Source organism: Phasianus colchicus, chromosome 4 (assembly GCF_987193195.1).
Source record: "Phasianus colchicus chromosome 4, bPhaCol1.hap1.1, whole genome shotgun sequence".
Taxonomy (NCBI): domain Eukaryota; kingdom Metazoa; phylum Chordata; class Aves; order Galliformes; family Phasianidae; genus Phasianus; species Phasianus colchicus.
In genome coordinates this window covers 68,112,277-68,139,148 of record NC_143439.1, presented here as the reverse complement: position 1 = coordinate 68,139,148, position 26,872 = coordinate 68,112,277, and the positions used below count along the sequence as shown (strand labels likewise).

The following is a 26,872-nucleotide window of genomic DNA, read 5'->3' as shown; positions in this document are numbered from 1 at the left end:
AATAAAACATACTTCCTGTCTTATCCTATGTTGTAGATTCTGAGATTTCTTCAGAGGAAAGGACTGTAAAAAGATACTTTGAAATGCATTTGCCTGATCCCCATGAACAAATGTTTCTGAACATGTCATTTTACAGGCTTCACAGCATCACGCTCTGCGCATTCCATGTCTTGTCATCTGTCCTCTTCTTGTTGTGTACGTGAATTCCTCAGATCAAAGGAGATTAACAAAATTTATGAGAAAGAGATGGGTTGTAGAACAATCTCCTAAAATGCTGGGAGAGAGATGTAAGACTGCTTTTCTCGTTACAGAGCTTTAGTGTTTAGTATCTGTGTAGATATGGTTAGAAGTAGAGGTTATGCTCTCTTTGTATGTTTTAGCTTTAAGGAGAATCAAGCAATACAGCCTGTGACACTAACTCCTCAGAAAAATGCCTTATCCACTATTTCTCTTTGAGACCTATGCCTCAGTTTCCACCAAAACATGAAACCTAAAGGTTCACCTTCACTTGAGGTGAAATTAGCTAAACTGCAAAGGGTATAAATTGTGGAGCAATTGGGCTTACAAAGCTGAGGATAGTATCAATTTCTTTTTCAAGAACAGAATACTTGACCTACAGATATTTGGAGTTAAGCACCTGAAAAAGCAGGCTATGTTGGGTAAATGCAGGATTTCTGGCTTGGTGTGTGAGGTCTCCAAATCTTTTTCCAGTTTCATATTTTTATTAGTCTATAACTTCAGTTAATTCACTGAATCCTGAGGCGTATCTTGCAGAATCGCCCTTCTAAAATTCCCAAGTAAGATCTGAGGACATGTACTGCAAATGTTTGTAATACACATTCTGTAGTAAAACTAAAGTGTCTAAGTGCAATATTTTCCACTCAGATTCATTAAATCTTTTAGAGTCACTTGGGACATATTGCTTGAACAAGAGATGGCAGCAGAATCATGGTAGTATAGACTGCTCCAGTAGGAAACTCTTCTAAAAGTCTGTTTGGCTATCTTCATATATTTTATTTATGGGAAACTTTAAGCTAGTATGGCACCTACAGTTCATCTTTGCTCTTCGAGGCACTTTGGTATGCATAGAAGAAGGGGCTTATGCTCTCAAGAAGATAAGATTGGACTTTCTTTTCACAACTATTTTTGAAATGTGTAATTACAGTTATTTCAGTGGAGTAGTTCCTGGCTGATTTCTGAGTAAGCAAAAGAGAGAGAAGCATCTTTGCCAAACGCTAAGAACAATGAAAATTTGCAGGAAGTGTATTGTATTCTTGCCTGATTGAACAGACTGCTGAGCACTCTTGTACAATTCTTACCTTCTTTCAATTTTAGAGAAAGGAATATCAACATCTCTTTGTAATGTGTTTTGAGACATACTGATGAAAACAGCTCTTAAGGAGATAAGTGGCATTGCTATGATATTACAAGTGGACCACATGCAGCAACAAATCCTATTTTCCTGGATTTTAAAGAATATATTCAATCACTTTGTTTTTATTTCTCATTTTACTATTGACTTTCTAAGGTTTGTTTATTGCAACAGTAGTGTCATACAGAAATCTTCACCTGTTTAGAATACATCTGTGATATTTAAAGATTTTCACGTAACTATCTTTCTGTCTCTCTGTCTATGTATAGGAATAACTGCCTAAACAGGTGACTACTCAGTGACAAATGACATACCTGTGACTCCCAGGGCATCAACATTTATCTTTGTTTTGATGGGGAAAATAAAGACAAATATAATTTGTGATATCTTTAAATACCTCCACTTAATTGACCTAAATGTTACAACACGCTCTACAAAGATGAGTTAGCATAATGGACTATTTTGCTCTAGAACACCAAACTGCAATCATTCGTTCACTTCTCTTCATTATGGGAAGTATCATTTTAAGCATCTACAGTGTCACATTTCCTTCCATTAAAAAATCAGCAATTCTTTTCTGGGTGGGTCAAACATAAAAGTTTGTGAGTCTGAGCTTAGTGTTAACTGATAGATCTCAGGGTCTCGAGTTTTACATTTAATCATGGAAGGTTCAAAGGCCAAAAGATAGCTTTTGACAGTAGTAAAAAAAAACTTTCAATTCACATTGTGCATCTCTATGTGTGCAGAGCCCAAGCAAATTTGTTTTCTGTAATGCTCAGTCTGCTTCTTTTTTCCTTTATGGCTGTTCATTGGAAAAGACATATTTCACTTATTACGTATAGTATACATATATACATCAAAGACACTAGAGTAAATAAAATCAAAGAAGAGATTTATCTTTTTCTGGTTTCTCTCTTTTTTGTTTCCCTTTTAAAATAATTTATTAAGAATTGATTCATTTCACAGGGAAAAAAAAAAAAAGGTAAGACAATTAATTGGGAATTCAAATAACTTTCTATTTCAGTTTAAATGATCAGTACTCTACAGTTGATTCTAGCTATTCAGCAATGTTTCATATCATTTTCTTGGGATCTATGAAGCCAGTCTTGAAATAAACTTCCTTATCTGATTTATTGCATATCACATCTATTTTTAGTAATGTAAAATGTAGGTGTTTACATAAAACATTATACCATAATTTATTGTATATTCTGTGGACAGAGATAGATTTCATACTTCTTAAGATGCGTTAGACAAAAAACATTATTTTCAAATAGGTCAAGCTGCTTTCTCCACCTCTTAGTAAAGTAATTTCATTTCCTTGGATTCTCTTCTAGAAGAAATGTAAAATGCTGATTAATCTGCTTTGCCAAACAATCTGAAATCCATGAAAAAACAAGGAATTATGTCCACCCATGGTTCATTTAGACTCAGTGTCGGTTATCTGCATCACCTTGCCAAGAAATACGCAAGTATCTCATTTTATCAAGATGTAAATCAATATTTGTGTTTAGCAATTTTGAGAATGAAAGATAAAGAACATCTGTCTGTAGATAAGGAAATTCAAATGTAGTCTTTGCTCCTATTGAAAATGAAGAACAGGTACGATACAAAGAGAGGGTGCATCTTGATTTTAAAAAGCCGATAAAAAGGGAAGGCAGGACAGGAACAAAAGTAAACCCTCCTGACAGTTTAGGGAAGCCACAAAAAAGTGTCATCCCCCAGAAACCAATTAATTGAAAACTGAGTGACCTTTAGATTCCCTGCAGAGTGTTAAGAGGTCCTGGCTAAATGCCATCGTTATGAGTCACTCCAGTCCTATTGGTATAATTACTGCTACCACCAGGCAAATCTCCTCAACCTTTTGCTGATCTCTTGTTTAAAACGAGCTGCCCACCAACAGCAGATTTTGAGATGTGTATCACCAGTTTTTTTGTCTAAATTAGCAGAATGAGGGGAAATGGCCTCAAGTTGCCCCAGATGAGTTTTAGGTTGGATATCAGGAATAACTTATTTACAGAAAGGATTGTTAAGCACTAGACTAGGCTCCCAAAGGAGGAGGTTGAGTCACCATCCCTGGGTGTGTTTAAAAACCGTGTGGTGCTCAGGGACATGATTTAATGGAGAGTTGTTAGAGTTAGGGTAGTTTGGTTAGGTTGTGGTGGGACTTGATGATCTTTAAGGTCTTTTCCAACCTGACCAATTCTATGATTCTATGTAGTCTGACACCTAACTGCAACATTCTTGCCATCACCAAGAAAACTAGTAGAAATAGGTAATTAAAACCCAAGCAAATAAATTACACTGGATAAATAACTACTAAATTCATTCTCATGGGAGCCATTTGCTAGCCATCCCTGCCTGCAGGCAGAAATACATGCTGTGGCCAGGTCTATAGCTGGACGAGTTGTAGATTCTGGAAATGCTTGCTACTTCCAGGAACAGAAAACAATTTGTCTATACCAATAGATTGAAAAAAAAAAAGAAAGGAAGTACTATAGCTGACTGCTCTATCCTATGATCATTCACCTGAATCTCCAATTCTCTTAAATGTTATGTTGTGGAGACAATTAGTGTGAAACAATTGAATAGCAGTATTTAAATCTAATGGTTCATCTCTTACACTGGAGTATTTTATCATAGACATTGTCCATTATTTCTGAAATGCATCTTTTGTGAACAAGAGAAGCAGGGTCATAAGACACCTTCTTCCTCTTTTCATCTCCCAGGAAAAATATGCCCCAATGTGAGAATCTCCAAGATGTCAGACTGCTTTACTGCTATTATTAACTGGCTTCTTTTTTTAGGAGGAATAAGCATGCTACTTGAATACAATACAAACATTATAATCAATTCATCCACTTGTTCCCATTGTGACTTTTATACCTGACCTGCTTTATTTCTGAACTATTCCTAGCCATACCCACTGGCAAAAGGAGACCACAGTGATCAGAAGTAATCCATAACATGTATATATCATCCAGAGCAAAGGGGCTCTTCCTATCCTAGAATATTTTCTTTCCTCTGAAAATCCTATGGTGTTTTTCCATCCTATAACATCAGTGGGTTTTCAGTGATTTCAATTTCAGCATTCTTCCGACCTTTGCATAGGTGTCTTCTTATCTGCAGCCTAAAAATAATTATTTTAAAAATATTTTCCTCCTTTCAGGATTTTGCATAACAGGGTGAAAATCTTATTAATTCGAGAACTAGAGATAAATCTTAGTCCCAGACAGTGAATCATTACCACAGGTTCTTGTAAACAAATCACACAGCTAGTAAAACCTGACCATTTAGATTAATGAAAATGGTTTCCTTTTTTTTTTTCCTTCTTCTTTTTTTTTTTTTTAATTTTAAGAGAGAAGCTGACAAAATCAGAGCAAACATAGCTTGCTGCTTTTTATTTTTGTTTGCTTATTCTGTGGTTTGTTAGAGCCTCTTGAATTCAGAAACAAACCCAAAGCTCTCAAGGCTGAGACATGTGCAATTTATTCTGCTTCTTCAACCACAAAGGGATCTTTTTCTGCCTTCCAGCTTGAAAACCTTCTGGTCATGAGTCTCGGCACATCTTCTTCTTCAGTCTTGACATTTTCTGTTTTTGCCTGAGGAACTAAAGCAGGGCAAAGTCATTTTGGGTTTGCACTAGAGAGGCAGGTAAATGGTAGTTTCATTTGTTTTATTCTAAACTGACAGAGACTGCAGGCACTTTAGAGCAGGCAGTGCTGTTGCCAGGTCTTCACTTCTGATATTCTGGTTTTACCTGCTTATTATTTACCTCTTTTCCTCTAGCAATGTCACTTACTTTAGGTTGTAAATCAAATTCAGACTTGTTCCAATTTTTTAAGATAGGAGGGTAGTCGGGGGATAGAAAGGGAAGGAATCACATCCTCTGAGTGGGATACTCTTACTAATATATGCAGAAACACATTCACACACACCCACGTGCATGCGTATTCACATTTAATCTAAAACAAGAATTGGAAATACAAATTGCTAATCTTCACGTAATTTAAAACTAGTCCACCTAATTATCCATGGCAAGCATTGTCTGGAAATTACACACAGAGTAAAGCACGTGTCTAAAATGAAGTGCCTATATAGATACATTTTTACATTTATTCTGAAGAAACTGAAGAAAAAGAGACCCATTTCTAAACACTGCAATATACATACAACATTAAATTATCAGAACCTTTAGCGTTCTGTATTCAGTTATTTCACTGTAAGCCAGAACTAATTTCACCAAATCTAGTTTCTCCTTATTTTTCAGGCATGTAAATATAATATATACCAAAATACAAAGTAAAAATATTGGAAGTAGACCATCTATTTTGCTGCTGGATTTCTTCTGATAATGTCAACAGTGCTGTTTGCAAATACCAGTCTGTCTTCTTTTCTGAAGCGGGTGAGATTCAAAAGCAAATGTGTTATACAGGAACAGAGAGTGAATTCACACACTCCCCCATCTGCTGATGGGCCTGTATAATGAAAGCTGGTGAGACAGGAGTTTGTATGACCAAGACACTCAAAACTATCTGAGATTTTTGTCCCCAAATAATGAAACCTGATAGGGAAAAGAATCATCAATCAGAGTAAACAGAAATTAATCACAAAGATGATTTTTAAAAAGGAGTCAGCCTGAAAAGAGGAACTGAAGCAATCTGTCCTAGTTTGCAGGATGCAATGCATAGGAACACTGCTTCATTATGCAAATGTGATCCTATAGAAGCTTGCTTACCATTTAGAAATGTGTAGATATTTCTAATATTTTGTGTGTGCCTGGTGTTGTGCTTTATCTGATATGTTGTTGATATCAATGCCAGATGCATAATTCACTGATTGCTTTTTAATGATGTGTTGTTAATCAATCAGTAAACCACTTCAATCCCAATAAGATTGAAATCATACGAGTGAGCAATTTTTCCCCATGACACTGATCTATAAAAAGAGGAATCATTCTAAGTTTTAGTATTTAGCTGGAATACTAACCGAGGCAATGAGTCACTCTGGGCTCTCTCATTTGACATCATGTTTCAAGGTGCAGATTTCTGCCCCATATAAGCTGTATAACCCCTATGACTATGGAAAGAGCCTCCATATAAAGCCAAGTGTTTGGGTAAGTTCCTAAAATTAGGTGGCTGAATCAATGTTGAAATGTTTTGTTCTGGCATTTTTCTAGGTTGGAGGAAGGTTTTACCCTCTAGTTAGGATTCACTGCATTTTATTTAGAAAGACCTTATCCTCTACCTTAATATACCTGCATGCAGTCAATTTGTTGAACAGATCAGTATTCAGAAACTTTTATTAAAAGTTGAGCAAACTTGGATCTCAAATCAATTTAAGAAGACCTAAACATATTATTTTGTGTAAATTACATGATTACTAAAATTCTGGTGTCTCTTACACCTGGTAAACACTATAAACACCTATGCATGTGAATTAAACTGTGCTTGGAAATATTCCTGACATCAGAACCTGCTTGTACATATACTTAAATGGTACATCTTTGGTACTGTTTTGATCCACGGGGCGTTGCATGGAGACAAGAAGTTTTGGAGGAGGAAGAAAGATTATTAGTATGCTTAGTTGTGGGAGAATAGTGCCAGGTATGTTTAATTTGCTATCATGGCATGCTCATAAGCTGTCTGCCCAGTCTGAGCTATCTCATTAGCAAGATCAATTTGTTGTTGGATTGAGGGAAAGCTGGACATTATTATTATTTTTTTTTTGTAGATTACTATTGGCCCACAAAAGTTGTAGTTACATTGAATAGATCAGAATTATATAGCCTCTACTCAGTGTCTTATACTCTGTAGTTCATATTCCATTACACCAAATCACCTTCTTGTAAAAGGTAATGCATGCTAAAATAGGTGAGACTGAGAAAATTCAGTTGTTTGTATAGGAGTAAAAAAGTGAGTGAGATCCGATCAGTGTTATCAATGGCACCCAATAAATATATCTTTTGCAATGCAAATCCAGCATTATGACAGTACATTACAGTAGTCAAAGAGCTGCTAACTCTTACTGATAATGGTAGTTTAGTAGAGGCAGTCTGTATGTGTGAGTAATAAAGATTTGTGTGTTATTTGTTTGTTTGCTTAAAAGAGATCCTAAAATATATATATCACAGAATCAAAGTATCAGAGAGGCTGGAAGGGAGCTCAGAAGATTATCAGGTCCAAACCCCCTGCTAAAGCAATACCCTACAATAGGTTGCACAGGTAGGCAGCCATCTGGGACTTGAATATCTCCATAGAAGCAGACACCACAACCACTCTGGGCAATCTGTTCCAGTGCTCCATACCCTTCCTATGTACACCCACCTCATTTAGTAGGGGACCCACATTTTTCCTAGTCTTCCTTTTACCGTTGACATAGTTAAAGAAAACTTTCTTGTTATCCTTTATCTCCTTCGCAAGGTTTAATTCCAAGAGGGCCTTTGCCTTTCTCATTAGATCCCTACCGGCCCGGACAACATTTCTATATTATTCCCAGTTAGATAGAAACCTTTTCCACATTTCATGGACCTTCTTCTTTCCTTTCTATTTATCCATGAGTTCCCTGCTCATCTATTCAGGCCTCTGGCCATCTTTCCCCGGTTTCTTACGCTTAGAGATGCATTGATCTTGAGCTTTGAAGAAGTGGTGTTTAAACACCAACCAGTTCTCATAGGCCCCCTTATCTTATTACACTCTAGTTCATGGGATACTTCCAAATTGGTTTTTGAAGAAGTCAAGGATGGATCTCCTGAAGTCCATGGTAGCAATTCTACTTATTGCTTTGCTTCTTCCACAAAAGATCCTTAACTCCACCATCTCATAATCACTGCATCCCAAGCATTCCACAACCATCACGTCCTTGACCAGCCATTCCTTGTTAGTAAAAACAGGGTCAAGCAGCACACTCCTCCTTGATGGATCCTCCACAACCTGCATCAGAATGTTATCACTAATGCATTAGAGGAACTTCCTGGACCTTGTGAGTCTGGCCATGTTGCTTATCCAACAAATATCAGGATTGGTTGAAGTCCCCAAAAAGAATCAAGTCCCCAGTGCCAGAGATCATGGGGCTACTTCCAGCTGTTTGTAGGCCTCACCTGCCTCCTGATCCGATGGCTTGTAGTACACACCCACAAGCTCTCCTCTTCATCATTCCCCACCCAGTGGAGCTCAATACATTCTAGTTGTTCTCCCTCATAAATAAAGAGCAACTCCACCACTTCAACTTGCCAGCCTGTCTTTCTTAAAGAAGACATAGCCATTCATGACTATAGCATTCCAGTCGTGTGAGCTGTCCCACCATATCTCTGTGCTTGCAATGAGATCATGGCCCTTTGAACACAAACAGATCTCTAGTTCTTCCTGTTTATTTCTCATGGTGTGTGCATTGGTATACAATAACTTTAGGGAAGCAGCAGGTTCAGGTTCAGGTATCTCTAGAGATGCAAGAAGGTTTAAGCCTGGTTATTGACAATGTTATCTTCTCTTAGGAGTCCTCCAAAATCCAGTTAGACAACAGAGTCTTTTCTCCACAGTATACTAAAAAGGCAGCATTACCAGACCTCTCTTTTTCACAAGGAACTCCATTGCCTTCTCCCATAGAATCTAGTTTAAAGCCCTGGTCAATCCAGTGAGATTGCTCCCCAGAACACTTTTGCTCAGCCAAATTCCATCCGACGCCCACAAACGTGATTTCTCAAAGGCCAGTACCCAAAAGCTTGATCCCAACACCATCCCCTCAGCCAGTAATTTACCTTGCAGTTTGGCACTTTGTAAACATGCAGGTGGAGTCACTCCTGCTGTGGAGATTTCCCAAGAGACAAAAATATAAAGAAGCTGGAAGACTGCAAATCAACCAGATACAAATCAGTGAGATGATAGCCTGTGAATAGCATAGCAGCAGTAGGGCTTTTGAATTGAGAATTAAACTCAAGGATACCCACACCCTCCAAAAAGTCAGCAGCACACTTAATGCTAACTGGCAATCCCAAAGACATTTTACTGACCCCCTGTTGGGACCACAGATGATGAGAACTGAATGTACACAATGACTGAACAATCTTTTTTCTTCTGGCAAGTCAGCGGGGGACCAAGAAGGAAATTTGCCTACTGTTTGCTATTCTCTGTGGATAAATCCAGGATTTCTCCTGCTGCCTCCCACTGTGAACATAAATTCATTTGAAAAACAAAATAGAGGAGGGAAAAATAAATTCCTAATGCAAATTGCCTAGTACTATGCAAATAAGAAGCTAATAATAAGTGATAGCAATATAGTCTCATGTATTTATTAAGAAAAATGAGAGAGTCTCATTTAGTGTCAATCACATTTACAAATTAAAGATGTAGGAATTTCTCTTGTGTGACTACAGTTTATAAATCTTCACCCTTTCTCTTCATTTTCAGATCAGCAATTTCTTTCATCTTATTTGATTATCATATAATAAGTCACCTACTGACTCAGAGTTTTTTTCCCCTTGTTCCCTCAACGTCAGTTTCTTTTACCAATTCCCAAAGGTTAGGCCAAGTGTTAATGATGTAAAAAATTTCTTTTTAGTGTAAGGAAAGAAGTGGGCTGCCCAGAGACGTGGCAGAGGAGGTTTTCAAGAAAAGGGTAGGTGTTGCACAAAGGAACAACGCTTCATGGGCATAATGATGGTGGGTTGATAGTTGGACTACATGATGCTAGTGGTCTTTTTTCACTTTAATAATTTGCCATTGTAACAGAACCTATAATACAGATTTTAATATATTTCTGAGAGTTTCTGTGCTGGTGAACCATGGTGCTATTAATCACAAGACACAAAATGCTTCTGTCTCGCAAACATGAGAATGAGCTAAAAGTAGGCTTAGAGTGATGCCAAATTGCAGCTATCTAGTAAGTTATTATTCATCGGCTGGGCTATATGTACATGTATTCTTAGGCCATGGCAAATGTGAGATAATACTTCTGATTTTAGGACATAAAAGCACCTTCAGAGTAGGTCACAGTAGCTCAACTGAATTATGAAAACTCATTGACAACCAGTAATTAATGGTTACTAATGATCTTGTTTAGAGAACAGAAATTGCTTACCTTGAAGAATAAGGGGATTCATGCAAGAGTAGTTCGCAGCCATAAATGGAAATTTAATAGAAGTGTTCTCCGTTAGACTCTGGGACAAACAAGGTGTAATCCTAGTAAATTGCCACACTGAATCTATATATTTCCTGTGCTAGGTACAGTGCATTTGTATGTTAACCAGATGATTTTCTATCACTGTGAATAATACGTAATGTTGTATATACTGTTTGAAAAGTAATAAATCTTTCCATATCTTTCTGTGCAAAGACATAAAAGTTACTGGATAGAACTTCATTTTGCTCAGATCAGATTCTTAGCTGATGTATGAGGATAGAGGTAGGAGTGAGTAAAACTAGCATTTGAAATCTCTGTTTCGCCAAAACTGCAATTTCTATACAGTTTAACTAATTATTTCCTTTTGTTTTTCTATGAATAGACACACTAGAGTCAAATTTATCAGGTTATATTTTGGCCTTATTCCACATGGGTGAGAGAAAGTATTTCTGGCTGAGGAAATAATCTTTGCTGTGATTTGTCTGCAGTAGTATTTTAGCCAAAATTTAAAAAAAAGAAAGAAAAAAAAAAAACCCACAAATCCACAACTCATGGATTTCACAGAACAGCATTTCCTCTTTCAAAGATAGCTTAATTTAATACAGTTTAAAAAGTTCAGCTGATTGTAAACAATCTAGAATTGCATAGGAAGGTGTTCTGTCACACATCTATTATAAGTTAACAGAATAGAAGAAAATGTCTGGATCCTGTAAGACCACTTGTAGCAGAAGTATCTTCTGATGTCCTGAATTTCAGTGGTCAGACAAACTAGCTTTGAAGCAGTCAGACATCTTGCAAAAATCTAATATTCAGATAGATACTACCTTGGCAAGTACAAGCGGAAAAAGAAAAGAAATACAAAATCTAATTTACTATACTATTCCATAAAAGGCACCATGAAAATTTCAGGGAAACAGGAACAATTCTGAGTCTTTGGTCTTGGATACACTGGTTACTGCAAATAATATGCAGTCTGAAATCAGATCAAATAGAATTAAAGAAACAGACTGGAAAGTTTGGTAATACAGGATGCGTGGCTGCTAATATCAGTCACATCTAAAGTAGTGGTAAGTGCTGGATTCCTCTGAGGGGAAGAAAATGCCTCCTTGAATGCAACTGGCACATCACCCACTCAGTACAGGGAGCACTCACTGTCTCCATCGAGAGTGGCTGACTGCAAAAAATGAAACACTTCTTAACACTAAAAGGAAGAAAATAACCCAGAGGTATCCTGAGTGGAGAACTGCCTTTCAGGGAAGAGGAGCTATTTCTGAAAAATTATTCCATCAGTACTTTCTCAAGGTCTTGTTGACTTTGAATTTCTTTTCATAGATACTCCTACATGTAGAACAGGATGAGATTGAGTCCTTATACCTTTCATAAGTGGAGGGTTAAAAGTTTGTTAGCAATTCACTCTATCAAAATTTTATTTTGTTGTTGTGCAGTCCATGCTTTGTAAGTAAATTCCTCTTGCCATGTAAACTAACCTCTCAAAAGAAAAAAAAAAAAACTGTTGTGACCATAATGACCTACTATTTGCAATATTCACCTTTGAAATTCAAAGCTTGCTTTCTTTCCTTATTGAAAACACAGATTTGAAGATACCTCCACTATCTCCAATAGTGAGAAATTATTAATAATCCAGTTCACTTTTTAACAAGAGTAAGAAATTAATGCTACCTGTCAATAATTTCCACCTTACCTGCTTAAAAGAAATCTTGCAGATATTATGGGTTTTAATCTGAAACAAAACAGGCAGATTTTGATGAGGGTTTTAATCTGAAACAAAACAGACAGATTTTGATGAGATATTTCCTTGACTAATAGCTATTCATCCAAAATATATTAAAGTAAGTAATTAGTAACATAATTAAATTAATTTCCTTTTTAAAATTAAATTGAGATTAAGGATACCTTTCTCCCGTAGTCCACTGAAACTTCAGAAAACTGATACTTCTAACTGATGTCAAGGCAAACAAAATCTGGAGGCCTAGGGACTGGATAATTAACAAAACATCACAGCAACTTTACTTCCTATTATATAAATAACTAATTTTAGTTGCACTGAAGTCAGTGGCAACTCTCTAAGCGTGTAATTCCTGGCCAGTAATTGTCAAGCAATTAAGAAAAGATCTCCTGTAATGCAGATTTTGCAGTACACTCATACAAATCGCTCTTAGTAATGATGTAAGTAGAAAATTTTATCCTAACATCAAAGTATCCTTTCTTTACATATACCACAATTACTTACTGCCCAATCCGCAACAGTTATGGAGAGCACATAATTTCTTTCTTCCTTTTTTTTTTTTCTTTCCCAGACCACTTTCTACATTTTCACACTTAGAATCATAGAATCCTTAGAGTTGGAAGGGACCTCTGAAGGCCATGTAGTCCAACTCCTCTGCAATGAACAGGAACACTGCAGCTAGAGTAGGTTGGCCAGTGCCTTATCCAGCATCCCCTTGAAAGTCTTCAGGGATGGGGCACTTGCCTTTTTTTCTCCTGAGTTATCTCTTTTCTCAACTTTCACAAACTGCAGTTTTACAGTTTTTTTCAGTCTTTCTTGTGAGTGATATTTCCTAGATTTCTAGAATTTTGTTTAATCCTCCTCTCTGGGTACTTTCCATCTGCTCACAACTGCTATAAAGTATGCTGTGCAACACTGAGGAGAGAATTTCAGCTAAAGCCTCAGAGGAGATCAGAAGGATTACTGAAATTATTCCATATGTCTTACAAGATACAATTTTTCCTTTCATCTGACCTAAATTCCATTGGCCTTCTTCCCTTCATTTTTATTTTACAGATGGAAAACTCACATATAGGTAGTCTAAGTGAATTGTCTGTTCCATGCAGGAAACTTTGTTATCTGGGAATTGAGTGCACATCTGAGAAGTCTGGAATTCAATTCAGAGAGAAATTGTATATATTATAAAGCATCTCCATGGTTTCAAACAATATCGTTTCTCCCTTGCTGTCTTTCTCCTTCAGTAGTTTCACTATTCTTTTTAGCCTTTTCACTACTGTCAGATACTTTCTCCTCGAATTCACTTCAGCTAGAAAAATCTCCCTTTTTCTTTTATTAAAATTCTCAGATCAAATTCTTTCACTAGTTACAAGGACCTCACACATTACCTCTTTCTTGTCTTTAGCTTTTGCCTATTTGGTGTCATTCTGCACAGAGACTCTCCATTTAAATAGCTGAGAAGTGACTTTTATATGTTGAATATCACACCAAAAAGCGTAAGACACCTTTCCCTTTCATTCCCACTGTCTGCTACTGTAAAGCACTGGGTCAACTGGAGGCATTTTTACTTGACATCAGTGCAAGAAAAGTCTAAGAAAGTTTATGGCTGTCAAAGGAAAGAGAGCATCTGAAGAGCAATTTACAATACAAATTGGATATGAAAGACTGAGTTATAATTTACTATTAATCTAGTTATTACAGCACCAATAGCAAACAAACAACCAAGCTAAATTTGGGGAACATTTGCATCTTCGGAAATGTTTTCAGAAAATTAACCATTGATGCAATTTCACAGCAATAAAATGTTAGGTAAACCATGAGGAAAATGTATTTTGGAAAACCAGAAAATTTTGATAATAAGTCAAGTCATAATAAAAGTCCTTCAATACAATACCAGTCCAGAATGTGAGATATGAAAAGTTTGTTGTAATACAGCCACATAAGTCAGAAGCACACATACTGTGATGAATATGTACACAAACATGGCAGCACATTTAACAAGTCAGTGATCTGAAGGTTGTTGCTTCAGGAAATTTTTCCTTCTGCTCTAAAGTCTAATCCTCTAGCACGCAGGTTACTCTACTATTTATCCAATTTAATTTAAATTGTGGAGTGTGGGAATACAAGAAAAACTGTTCAGAGCAGAAGCTGTGGAGCAAGATAAACAGCATGAGAACCAAGGACACCTCTAGAAGAAGAAAGAACATCTCACAGCTCTGACTGGATAAGTGCCTGTGTGAACGGTTGAAGAGTGTTTTGTAGAATGCTCTGTTGACATGTAAAAGTGGATGGGAAAGTTGTAGAGGTGAATGGGAAAGCTAGAAAAAGAAAACTTGTGAAGGTATATAAGTGATGTGAGAACTTGTAATAAACAATTTGGATCATTCACATCTGAATCCATGCATCAGATGCTGCAGTGGAGTGTCATGAAACCTATTAATTTCATTTGATTTCCTCCTAATTTTTCTTATCCTAGGCATGTAAAACTGTTCTTTCCAGAGTGTTGACTTCCTGGTAAGACTGTCGCTTAACTGGTCAGGTGATTCTGTCCTACCTGAGATTTTCAGAGATTATACCATAGAGAAAACACAACACTATCAAATATCTCATGTATTTATGTTTTTATTTTGTTTTGTTTTGGTAAATATTTTCAAAGCCAAATGAAGTGTCAAAACATTAAATCTATTTGTCATTTTCAATTTAAATCACAATAATTGGAGGATACTCTTCTGTTATTAAGTATTTATGTAGGCTGCAGGCCAATTTAGGATTCTAGTAAGGCTCATGAAATGGATCACCTGCACTAGTATGGCGGTAGTGTTAATGAAGTGCCTTCAATTTTCCCCATAATGTTCTCACAGAAGACTGATGAATAAACAATTCAGAAACAATTACATAAAAAGGATATGTATCAGCAGTCAAAGCTAACTTTTTTTTCCTCCTCTTTTTTCTTTTTTACTTTTTATCCCCAGAAGTTTTTTCTGGTTGGATTGACTTCATTTCTAGAGTTTTAAGTGTCTTTTCTTAGAGAGACCTATTTATAGAAGCTCCAGTGAGACCAAGTGATTCAGGACAGACAATTTTGAAGGCAGTATTTGACATGGCATAAAAAATGTCAAATTCTATTTGAAGATTCCTTACATTACCTTTCTCTTGTTTGTTAAAAATGGGTAAACCCTTCTTATCTTAATAGAACTGAGCTTATGTGACTAAAAGAGAAAGAGAAAGAAGAGAAAGAGAAAGAGAAAGAGAAAGGGAAAGGGAAAGGGAAAGGGAAAGGGAAAGGGAAAGGGAAAGGGAAAGGGAAAGGGAAAGGGAAAGGGAAGGGGAAAGGGAAAGGGAAAGGGAAAGGGAAGGGGAAAGGGAAGGGAAGGGAAGGGAAGTTTGTAATTTCTTATTTATTTACTTAGTTATTTATTTTGGAAGGATAATTTTAAATTGTCTGCTCTCTAAGAAATATCTGAGGTTTTGGCAAACCACATTACACATCTTTGAACACAACCCCGTGTGCCAGAAAGGAGTATATATTGTTTTTCTCTTGACTGCTTTCAATGTGTAAATAAGACCAGGATTTTTTTAAGTTCAGTTTCAATGTTATGCAGAACACAAATATCGTATCACAGTATTCCTCTATTAGCATGTTCTTTGTTACATGTTAATATAACAAAAGGATAGTGCTATGATAATTATTATTAAATCTCTTCATTTATTAGATTTTTCAGAAAAAAAATAATAAAACATTTATATCATGTGGAAGTTACTCAGATTCTGCTTTGGCAGGCTGGCAGATGGAAGGTGATAATAATTCCTGGAAATGCAGAGGCATGATGCAAAGAAGTAAGCCAACAAGGCTTATTTTTCTTTTTCTTCATCCCTGTAATGAATCATTTATTCAAATTCAAGATAAATCTGGATTTCTTAGTTCATGAACTTGAAAAAACAGCTAATGCTGCAGATAATGTATTTTCCAAGTTTTGGGCTGCAGGCAATAGAACTAGAATACATAGAAAATTTGAGAAAACTCAAATCTTCCTGAATGTCAGTTGGAACTGAAGAATAAACTATTTCATTTTGCCTGAGTTACAGGATAAGAACAAATTATGCCATTACTACTGACTTCTGTCTTTGGCCAAAACAATTATATTGTCTTCAAAATACTTGCCACTGAGGGGCAAGATTAGTATTCTCTTTAGCTGCTTATAGCAAGCATTTTCTTAGTGCATAGCATATTGTGATGAATCTAAGTAGAGAACTGCCGAAAGCACTAGCAATTTCAGGAACATTGTGCATAGTGTGTGCAGAAAGGCAGCTTGGCATCCTAAATAGGTGAAGTGAATGCATCCAATTATCTTTCGGTGACATGAATGGGATAAACTCAAATATACAGGTATGGGTAATGCTGTATTTAACTGACTCAACTAATCTGAATGGATTTCATGACTGCACTACTGTGTGATAATAGGAAGGCACAGAAGAAAAGCTTTGGGTTGAATGCGAAGGATGTGGTCTCAAATTGTGCCAGGGAAAGTTTAGATCACATGTTAGGAAGAACTTACTCATGGTGATCAAGCTTTGGAAAAGGCTGCTTAAGGAAAAAGTAGAGTCCCCATTTCTGAAGGCATTTAAGAGACAATGTGGACATACCACTAAGGAACATAGTTTGTGGATAGAACTTGGTAGATCAGCTTGTTGGTCCGATTTGGTGACCTTGAAAGTCTTTTCCAGCCTAGATGATTCTTTGATTCTACAGTATCGGAAATAGAATTGATACCAGTGATACAACATCTTGCCATGCACTCAGGGTTATCTGGGATAAGTTAAGCTGGTGTGTGTTTTTTTTTTCTAAGCAATATCAACTGCTTTTTTGGCACAAGTTAAGGCAATTACTTCTATTAGTAAAAGCCTACAAAGAAAAGGTAGGGATTTACAGTAGGTAATATTTTAATCTGGAAGACCTTAACCTCCTTTAAAAAGAAGTCAACTGATAGCCTTCTTTCTACTTCAGACATCTAGAATAATATCCCAGCTACTTTTCCAGAGGATGTTTATAGGAAATAGAGGAAAATGTGTCAAGGTAGAGTGTGATAACCTCTCTTCATTTGCCTTTATTACAAGGAGATTAAAGTATTAAATGCTGTTCTTCAGTTATTGATTAGAAAGAGAATCATGTCATATTTCATCTGACATGTTTACATGTCAGATGCCTAAAGCCAACACCAGTGGATACCGTCCAGTGTTACAAGTTCCCTCCATAGAGGTGTGAATTCCAGATACATTTAATTCACAGCTGTAATCTCTGTGGTCTGACTGAGGTCATTTCATTTGCTCTTTGGGGATGATGAATGAGAGCCTAACACCATGTAGGAATAACAAGAAAGTCTCAACAGGAGCACCTTTTTTCTCTGCTGAGGTCCTCAGAGTGTTGAAATAGATCCTATTTTCTTTTCACTCTGTTCTAACCTTGATAAAGTTAGGAAATAAAATATGAGCAACTCCTAGATAATGCTGGAACTATTGTTTCTGTGGCAACATCTGTCATCCTGAGCACTCAAGGATATGTCCATATTTCAATTTTATTTTATAATCTATATCTATAAATGTGTTTTTACTTCTCTACCATATATTTCAAAAGGTTCATAATAATTTTAGTCTTTGTATGGTGATCTAATTAAACCTCAAACCACAGCTTTGTACACAATGAAACTTGAATAATCATTAAACACCCATCCCCTCATACTCTCTAACAAGTCATTTAATATCAATCACAAAAAGTACCCTTTTATAAATAAATAAGATTAACAGATAAATCCATGAGTTTCCTGGGCAAGTAGAGATTAACACCGATAGGAATTTTGAGCAGAAATTTTTAACCCATGACAAAAGTTATTTCAATCTATTAGACTAACTTTGTATCATAAGCATGAAACAATCACTATGGATATTGATTGTGGCACATAGAAGGCATGTGGTCTCATACGAAGGTGAATGATTTTGTATCTGAACGCAAAAAAAAAAAAAAAAGCAGCAGAAAACACTGTGTGGGATATGAAGGAACAGATGTTAAATAAGAGGCACAACAGCTCTCAGGAGAACTCAGCAGTAACTCCAGTGCTAGAGGGAAGAACTGGCACTGTCTTCAGAGCCCCAGTAATGAATCTTCAGGGAACCTCCCTTTACCGAAGAGTGTTCCCATACCTTTTAATTAAGTACCTCTAAACTCAGATCTAGGAAGAAAATGCCTTCAGAGGTTCCTTGTATTTTCAAGAAAATAGGTTAGCACATAGTACTCCCATATACACAATGGAAAGTCTCTACCTGCAATTTGTAATTTATATTTTCTTGGAGGCACAGAAACAGAGCAGGCAGAGAATGAACACAGAAACAAGATTACTTTGATGTACATATTTCATCAGTTAATTACATCCAAAAAGAGCATGCTAGGTGCAAACAGTAGGGAGGAACACTGTTTCTGTAGTGTGACTGAATTACAGGACTGCATTTGTTCCTCATAAACACGGAGTTTGTCCAGGGGCTATGAGGAGAATGGAGGGATGAGCTCAGCTCATGTAAAATAACTGAACACACAGCTAATGGTGGCTCCTTTACAGTGCTTGATTTGTGTCAGTGATCTTTCATCCAAGCATGGATGTTATTCAGCCATGGTTGGTTAGTTCTGTAATTGACAAAATCCTCTGCTCGAAGCAAACTCTTATCTGTTCTTGCAGTCCTTCATTTGTTTTGATATATAGACAGATTTTCATCTGTGTTCATTTGTCTTTTATTTGTATACTGTAGCCTTCTTGTATTCATAATTATATTGTATAGCCATTATCTTATTTTAATATAATTATCCTTTAATTGCACAATGTCTGACTTTTTTTTTGAATATTCTGTACATGTGCTTGCAATTTTTACACTCCTAATTGTTAGTTTTCACATCAATTCTAGTATCTCCAGTCCTCAAAGTGACAGCATGACGACAATAATGATTCTAACCTTTTTTTAAACTAAACATATTACAGTATTTTAAACTGACTTTAGTTTGAATTAATAAAATGAATGTTGCCTTAGAGATTTCTACAAATATCATTGAGATGACAAGAGAATTATACCCTCTGAAACACTGTAATTCCTTCATGAATTGCCGTTCAATAAGTAGTTTTTATTTTATTTTGTTTTGTTTTATTTTATTTTTATTTTTGTTGAAGCTGCATTATTTGCAAATCCCAAAGGGGAATGTGTGAAATTTCCTAGACGTAGTAAAATTGCTTCATGATTCTTTTTGGCGTGGATGAAACAGAAACAGAAGTGAGAAATGACTGCTGTAAGCATTCCAGAGCAGATGTTCTCAGCCTTTTCAGAATGACCAGTGCGTTTGGGAAACAACAGACACGAAAATGTACTTTCAGCTCTCTTTCATGCCAAGAAAAGTCAAATAACAGTCTCAGTTAGAAGCTTATATGATTTTTTCAGGAGAATGGTGGATAGTGGTTTATCTTGAGAGAAATTAGTTGACGTAGACTATATTTAGGCTGTCTTGTAAAAAATTTCCTGACAACCAGAACAGTGTGAGATGTAAGGGTGTTCCCACGAGAACTATGGAATGCTGGGGAACACCACAATTTTGTCTAATAGAAATTCATGTGAGTTTCTGAATGGATTTTATAAAATGGTAGGATACTTCAATGAGGGGTTGGATTTGATGGCCCAGAAACACCTTCGTGAAGCAGCAGAATGAGCTGGGAGAACAAATCTCTCTGGCTGAGCCAGGTGCTCATTTATAGCTCCTCAGATAACACAGCTGATGTGCTTCATAGGCACACATCTCTCTAGTGATAAAACGTTTTTATCATGGGTGGCTTCCAAGACTGAATTCACCTTAGCAATGTTGCAGCTCCTGTGGATATTTAATATATGTTTGTGCCCAAACTTGTCTCACAGTTTACTTGCTTTATGACACCAAGCCTGAACTAGCATTCCTCCATATCCGCTCCTCGTTCTTCAAAAGGTCTGGAACCCTGAGGGTGTGATTACTGCTGTCTATCTTTTGCCTAAAACCCAAACCCAGCTGTAGAGCTGTTGCTGACATGGGCTGTTCTTTGCCTCAGGAGAATTACTTATTTCATTCCAGTTCATATTTCCTTGTTTATGATTATGGTATGATTAAGGTGCATCAAACATATAGCTGATGTGTTTGAATTATTTGAATTATTATCTTAGTTTGTATTGGGATTGAGCTTCTGAAATGAATTTCTCAGTTTTTCGCATTCAATCCTCCATTGGATTTGTCTCATAGAGTACAACAGATGTTCTTTCTATCAGATGAAAATAAACTAAAAAATCAGCTCTGTAACTACATTTGATGTGGTCCATATGATAGTGGTTGTTCTGTCAATGGCATCAGATTATAGTTATTCCTAAAATGATTCTGAAGTGCTTGTCTGGATCTTCAGTATTAGTCTATAAATGCACTCCTTCTGGTCTGTGTTGTTTTCTTGTACAATTACACATAGCACTGGCAGAGATATGATCAAGCTGCACAGGGCCAGAGCTTCATCAAGAATCATGCACTTCCAGTGACATCAATACTAATATAGAAAAGCTGAATGGCTGATATATAAATGGGCCAAAGAAGATTACTCGTCGTAGAAGTATGGCTGAATTCACAGAAGTGCAATTTTAAATATTAGTCAGGCTCTCAAGTGGATAGAATTAGATCTAAATGAAGCCAAATCTTTCCCTCTATGTACTTAATTACAAAGTATAAATTTTTTGCTGCCTAAATTAAATATCTGTCTTAGTATACTGTTGCCCATATATTTCAAGATAATACCTTGTGCATATTCCTCTCACACTTTCATATTGGCATAACTCTATTTCCAGGCAGGTTTATCCAAAGTCTAATATTTCTCAGCATAGTTTTATCCTAAACAAATCAGTCCACGCTCATGCAGTTACTAAAGTGCAGATGCATGTGCTGCTACAGTTCAGCTCTTAGACTAATTTACATCGCTTGGTTGATGAAAATTAGGTTTTCAGGAGAGTTTACAACATTGACACACAGAGCTACTTACAGGAAAGAGTTGGGAGGACGGTATGTTTTATGAATTGTATTAGAGATATGGTTGTCGACCTGCAAAATGAAGTAACATAACTAAACCCAGGAGCGACCGACTTAATAGTTCATCTCTCTTAAGCACATAAAACATTCCTTTTTTTTTTTTTTTTTTTTTTTAAGTGAGACAGCGGATCTGCCTATAAAAGTGGCTTCAAGAATATGTGGTAAAAATGTTGTTCACTTTTTGTGTATCAGCACAAAGATGGGGAAACCTGCTTAAGAGATCAAAAAACCCCAGGTGATAAAAAAAAAATAATCAAGGAAACAGGTATTAACAAAATAGTAACCAAATTTCCAGGAACTGGCTGGGCCCTGGGAAGACACTTTGTTTCAGAAGAGCAGGTACAGAAAGCATAATTTGAAGTGATGCCTTCTTGAGAAATATATACTCCTGAAATAAGAAGTCTCAGGTTTGGGACATTTCCTAAGAGTGTTTCTACACTGATCATGTTATTTCTCAATGTATGGCCCAATGAATCTGAGACATATTATTTATTCCTTCTGCCACTATCTTTTCATAGAACTAATAAGCAGGTCTTGAAACATAATATTAGTAACTATCATTCAGAAATACTTCAACAAACACAGATTTGATGCGGGTTTTTGGGTTGAATGTTGTCGCCTGGGTCTGGCCAGTTAGATCAAGGAGGTGTTTGAGACTCCTGGATGTCAGAAAATAAAAGCAGGAAGCAGAATAATTAAATAAAAACAAAATTCTACCAGTTTTTAGAAGCTTTCTACATTAAAAACAAGTATTGGTCTGCATTTAGCTGACAGTGTTTACTGTAAAAATATGATTCTTTTTGTAGTTCCCATTAATAATTGTGTTAGTGTATTTCTGAAGTGAAAATCACACAGGCCTCATGGGAAGAACAATTGCTCTTTGTAGATGAAGGTTAAACTACCACTGTAGAATTGCTTCCTACACAATGGGAGAAGTGAACAACTATAAAATATGCTTCCTGTCAACAAGACAGCTTTAAAGCTTCTTGGCTCTGTGTGAATTCCTTGAATTGATAGTTTGGGAGGATGGCTTGGTTTCCTAGGACTCAGCTCAGTTATAAAACAAGCAGATCCCACTTATTTATGCAAAAAATCTGGAGATTGTAATTTTTCAATGTATTTCAGAATAAATGATTCTCGCATAGTTGTAACTAGTCATCCCAAAAGAGCATCCTTTTTTGGGTTTGTTTATTGGAGAATGTGGAAGAAGGGAAATTAAGAGGAAAAAAAAAAACCAACAACCTTAGAACAACATGTAAATCAAAATGTTTCCACCATGAAAAAGCTAAGGATTTGTAGACATCTAAATTTTATCATCTGCAGTAAAGAGGCTGATTTTTATTAAATGCCAGCATTTTTGCAGACGTTACTGGAATGTGTTCTCGTTTACACTGATCTTACATTATTGGTAGTTGGAAAAAAGGAAAGAAACAAAAGAAAATGGTATTTCTTAAGGAATTTTTAAAATAGATCTGGTCCTTGTAGTTTGAAATGAGGCCATTTATTCAGTAAGTGTAAATATTTTTAAATGAAACCTTTAATGAAGCCAATCTGATGTATTTCTGAACATTTATTTTCAATTATTTTTTATTGTCAGCTCCTTTTCATCTGATCTAATCGCTCAATTTTTGATCAGTGTCACAGACTGATGAACACTAGATGGAAATTTTAAATAAGGAACCTCTCTACTAGGCATGTACATTGGCATGGTTCAGTGCTGGGACTCAGTAGGTCAGACTGATGGTTGGACTTGGTGATCTTGAAGGTCTTTTTTTGACCCAGATGATTCTGAGATAGTATTAACATAAAACACAGTGTTTGCTCTGATGATTTTCTAAACAGATAGAAGAAATCAGCAGAGAAAGTGATACATGTGTTACTGAGCCCATTTGCAGAAGATTGCACCCTTATTGATGGAAATGCCATATTTTCCTTAAGGTAGAATCAAAGAATTGTAGAATGGTTTGGTTTGGAAGGGACCTTTTAGTTCCAACTCTCTTGCTATAGGTAGGGACACCTCCCTCTAGACCAGGTTGCTCAAAGTCCCATCCAGCCTGACTTTGAATGCTTCCGGGGACGGGGCATTTACAACCTGTTTCAGTGTCTCATCACCCTCACAGTAAAGAACTTCTTCCTAATATCTAGTCTAAATCTACCCTCTTGCAGTTTAAAACCATTTCCCCTTACCCTGTTGCAACCTGCCCTTATGAAAATTCCCTCCCCTGCCTTTCTGTAGCCCCCCTTCAGGTACTGAAAAGCTGCCATTAGATTCCCCCAGTGCCTTCTCTTCTCTGGGCTGAAGAGTTCCAAATCTCAGTCTGTCCCCATAGGGGAGCTGCTCCAGCCCTCTGACCATCTTTGTGGTCCTCCTCTGGACCCTCTCCAACAGTTCCATGTCCTTGTGTTGGGGGAACCAGAATTGGATGCAATACTCCAGGTGGGGTCTCGCAAGAGCAGAGTAGAGGGGCAGAATCACCTCCCTCAACCAGCTGGTCATACTTCTCCCGATGCAATCCAGGATATGGTTGGCCTTCTGGGCTGCAAGCATGCATTCATTGCCAGCTCATGTTGAATCTTGAGCCAGCACTGTGCGCTTGCAGCCCAGAGGGAAAACCAAGGGGAAAAATATATGGGAGACAAACAAAATAAATGTTTAATAAACCTCTCCCCTATCAGTTTGGAAAAATTGCTATCACCACTTCACTCTTTCTGAGACTGGGGGTGTCTCTGTGAAGCCTTCCTTTGGGACTGATATGTCTTTGCAAGAACTTTGGCTCAGATAGCAGATTGCCATTTTATTCTCCCCATGTGTGCTGTGCTAAACATAATGAGGCTGAAGCTGTTAAGTCAAATCATGTAAGTAATATATAATATGAGTAATCGAGAGTGGAAGTAACACTAGTCTATATAGAAGTGGGGGGTTTGCCTTACTGGTCCCAGCATTAAAAAACAAGCTGAAGTCTCATACTTTGTAAGATCCCCTGCACAATAAATCCCAGGATGCTCAGTGTAAAAGAAATTCTCCATATCCTAAGCCACAGTGATACTGAGAGAAGAAAACATCAGTCAAAAAGGCTTGTTCATAAAAAAGAATAATCAAATAGCGGAGAAAATATTCTGCAATATGAGTTCATAGAGTTCTAGAATGAGATGCCATAAAAAGATCTGTATCAGTGAATCCCTACTGCCAGATAATTGGTGGATGGGTGGGGGGAGGTATATAATATTGAATTATGCTCCAAAATGTGCTTAATATATAATATTGCACAACAACTTTTTTTTTTTTTTTTTTTTTTAAAGAGCAATTCTTGCTTGCTTCCCCCTAGCTAAGTTTTATTTTACCTTTTCTGTTCATCCGCATTCATTCTTTTTAACTTGTACTTGAGTTTGAAAGTTTTGCAGTTACTCAGTGCTTATTATATAAGTTTCTGTTTAGGAAAAAAAACCAAAAAAAACAAAAAAGCCATCACCATTACTGGTGTTTTAAAATGTTCATTAGTACATGCACAGAAAAGTCCTTGGTTTGATTCTGATATTAAATTACTAGATTATGTCTACAGACTTCAATTAAGCTCTTTCTGATCTGTTTCAGGGGAGGAGTGTTAAAATCAAGCCCAGTATATTTAATAGTCAATGCATAGCCTTTATTCACAGCAGAATATGAAAAGAAATCAGTGCAAGTTCTGATGGAGAGAGCATGATGAAAGCAGTGCTGTGTGCAGACATTCGCTGCCTTTAGCTATCACAGTGATTCCTTTCTTCTAGGCTGGATTGAAAACACACATGTTTGGCAGGCTTACTCTGACTTTTTTTTCCATGAGTCCCAGCTGTGATTTCACTTTGGATAATGGAATTAAAAAAAAAATACAGATAGTGATATTAGATAAGGAGCATTTGCCAATAGGTGAAACAAGGAAAGGGAATTTGAAAGCATGGCCCATACATAGCTGCAATTTTTGGTCTCCATGAGACAGAAAATGAGTTCCTTTATGTCTGCATCTGCACATCTACTCCTGCATAAGGCTGTGAGCTCAGGGTCAAGTTTAGACTTCAAAACCTACACTGTTTTGAAATTCAGAAAATTGAAGTCTTGCAACCAAGCATCAACATGCTGTTGTGACATTTGTTTGTTTGTTTGTCAAAGAAGGATCAAAAGCTTCCTAGAATGAGAAATATCAGGGTATTGTCTGTTGAAAGGATAGATGAGACATGTAAGATGCTCTGCTTGGGACACCTGTAGGACAGCATGGACCTCTGTACACACCCAGCAGAGAACAAAAATGAATGAATGGAGATAGGCTGGAGCATATGTGGAGCTTTTTGGCTTACTTCCATAAGCAAGCCAGCTAAGAGCATCGATTCTCTCTCTATATATTTAGTACAGCCTCAGCTTGAATACTGTGCACAGTTCTCAGCTCCACAACACAAAAACGACTTGAAAATCCTTCCGTATGTCCAGGGGAGGCACCAAAGCTGATAATAAGGTTGGAGGCATGTCCTGTGTGGAGAGGCTGAGGGCACCTGGGCTGTCCAGTCTGGAGGAGGCCAAGAGTGGACCTCACTTCTCCCTGCAGCTCCCTGAGGTGGGAAAGCAGAGAGAGGTGTCGAGTTCTGCTCCTTCCTGGGAACTGGTAGCAGAAAGGGAAAGGTACCAAACTACACCAGGGTAGGGCTGGGATGAGTTTTGGGAAACATTTCTGTACCATGAGAGAGGTCAAACACTGGAACAGGCTTCCTAGATAGGTGGCTGTTGCCCCATACCCACTAATATTTAAGAGGCATTTAGACAATGCCTTCAATATCATGCATTACTTTCTGCTAGCTCCAAAGTGTTGAGGCAGTTGGATCCAATGACCTGTGAAAGTCTTTTCCAACTTTCTACTCTATTCTTTCCTAGTCTAGTCTGGTCTAGTTTATTCTGGAAATGTCAAGTTAGAAATTTTTTCTTATTGGGTTACAAAAGAGTGGAATTTTCTGTAGAAAGTATAGGGTATTTTCAACTGTCCTTTAGGCTTTCTTTCCTTTATGCTTCTCAGCAATTGAATGAAACTGTTTTGGGATACAATTACTATCAATAAAAAAAAAGATGTCCATAGTCCAGTTAAGCTTTGAATTATCCTCTAAATGTAAATTTCTCTCTCTTTTCTAATATTTTAAATGGCAATAAAAAAGACAAATGAAAAAAATATAGATATGAAGAACAGCCAAGCAAAACAATTAATTTTACTAATAAAAAATTCAAGGCAAGCTTCAACTATAGTTCAGTGCTGTTTTCATGCCAAAGTGGTGATCAAAAGTGTTTGGGAAAGCTTTTCTTTTCCTCAATCCATGAAAGTAAACCGTAATGGCAATTAGGCTTCAGTTACAGTGAGACCAGTGACTGTTATGATATCTAGTGTCAGCATTACAATATTTTCAGTTCTAGGTTCCCAGTACAAGAGGGACTTGGACATACAGAGTTCAAAAGAGGGCTGTGAATACTATCAAGGAATTGGAGCTGCTCTGCTGTGAAGAGAGG

General features: G+C 36.8%; 1 long non-coding RNA gene across 2 annotated transcripts in view; it reads left to right on the top strand.

Moving 5' to 3' along the window:
• LOC149918324 (uncharacterized) overlaps window positions 1-26,872 on the top strand; it is an 89,594-nt gene extending 62,722 nt beyond the window's left edge. The window contains exon 3 of one of the 2 annotated variants that reach the window (XR_016466545.1): window positions 26,774-26,872. This is a non-coding gene — a long non-coding RNA (uncharacterized LOC149918324). The remainder of the gene's footprint in view (window positions 1-26,773) is intronic. The other variant, XR_016466544.1, reaches the window with a different exon arrangement.